The sequence below is a fragment of the Mastomys coucha genome, unplaced genomic scaffold (genome assembly GCF_008632895.1).
Source record: "Mastomys coucha isolate ucsf_1 unplaced genomic scaffold, UCSF_Mcou_1 pScaffold15, whole genome shotgun sequence".
In the NCBI taxonomy this organism is placed as follows: domain Eukaryota; kingdom Metazoa; phylum Chordata; class Mammalia; order Rodentia; family Muridae; genus Mastomys; species Mastomys coucha.
The window spans coordinates 96693046-96694982 of NW_022196897.1; positions in this window are offsets into that span (position 1 = coordinate 96693046).

Genomic DNA, 1937 nt, shown 5'->3' on the forward strand with positions numbered 1-1937 from the left:
GCTGACAGTGGTGTCTTAGCAACGACTTGTTTCATCCTCTTGCTCATATCTTATACTTACATTCTATTGACTGTTCAGCTTCACTCTAAAGATGGCTCATCAAAAGCACTATCTACATGCACATCCCATATCATAGTGGTTCTGCTATTCTTTGGGCCAGTCATTTTCATCTATCTGTGGCCAGTTAGCATTACTTGGGTTGACAAGTTTCTTGCTGTATTTTACTCAGTCATCACTCCTCTCCTGAATCCAGCCATCTACACACTGAGAAATAAAGATATTAAAAATGCCATAAAGAAACTGATAAATCACATGTGAATTCTGGTTTAGACATCATACATAATTAGAATTTATGTTTTATATACTACTTTACCCACATTTTTAGTGGAAACTGAATTATATAATGACTCCTTTTCGGAATCTATGAATTATAATTAGTATATGGTTATGAAAGTAACCATTAAAAATACATTCAAAATTATAATACTTGTAGTTTTATCACTTAGAATAAGTAATCACTTTGTGTAGTATACCTGTATATATTGATGACTGGTAAATTATAATAATGTTCCAAAGAAAATGATCATGTTACTATACATTACCTGTGTTCCCAACATTGTGAAATTCAATTTAATCAGATTTTTAAAAAACTACCTTTGAATTACTTTTCAATATTACAGTCCTTTAAAATATGGCATTATATGCCAATATACCAATCCTAATTCTACTTTTGCCACTGAAGATATTGAAGATTTTTGTGAAGTCTACATCCTCTTAGAAATAAATATGCAAAAGAAATAAAATCATAATGCTATTTGCCTCATATTGACTTCATCTCTGTCAGTTTTCAAGTGTTAACCATTCATGTGAATTCAGAATTTTTTATTTCATTCCTCAATAGAAAAGACAATTTGTTTATAATATTTTAATATACTTTTCTCAGTTCAAAAATTATTTGTATGATTATGATTTTATATTATATAATTAAATATAACTGCTAATGCCAGTTAGGTATTATATGCTCTTGATAATATGATATAAATATTATTTCATATTACATACTTGATATAGTATGTCATTTGCTGGATAAAACTCTATGTATACATTTTTTACAATACTTTGAGTTTAGTTTATTACTAAATAGACATGAAAGCCACAATTTCTTGAATATCATGTCCTAATATTTCAGGAGCTAATGGGTAAAATAATCTGTTTGTATATCCTAGTAAGTTAAAGAGATTGGTATAACAAAAATTGTCTAAGAAAAACCAGAAACCTCTTTTTCTAAAATCATATGATTAAAGGTAAGTATGACTCATGTGTGTCTGCAGACCTTGCTCCATACACATGTGTAGTTTTTGGTGTCTTTTTAAGAAAAAAAATAATATGCATTATATTTATAGATTTAACTGTCAACACTTTTACATTACCATATTTTTATTAAATGTTCTTTAACAATATCTGCAATTCTTAATTACATCTTATTTTTGTCTGTGATTTTGTATTTCCCTCCCACTACTGTTATCCCTTTCCCCAGACACACATACATGCACAGACACACACACACACACACACACACACACACACACACACACGAGGTTCTTTGTACACTTATGTAGTTTTGCTTCATATGTCTTTCTTTCTTTCTTTCTTTCTTTCTTTCTTTATTTATTTATTTATTTTGGCTTTTCAAGACAGGGTTTATATCTGTGTAGTTCCGGCTGTCCTGGAACTCATTCTGTAGATCAGGCTGGCCTCGAACTCAGAAATCTGCCTGTCTCTGCTTAATAGGGACTCTCTGATCTGTGATTGACTGCTGACTAGCTTGCTGTGCAGGGACCATGGCAGGCAGCGTTGATATCATGACCACATTAACTCTGATCTGTGATTGACTGCTGACTATTTTGTTGTGCAGGGGCCATGGCAGGCAGCCTTGA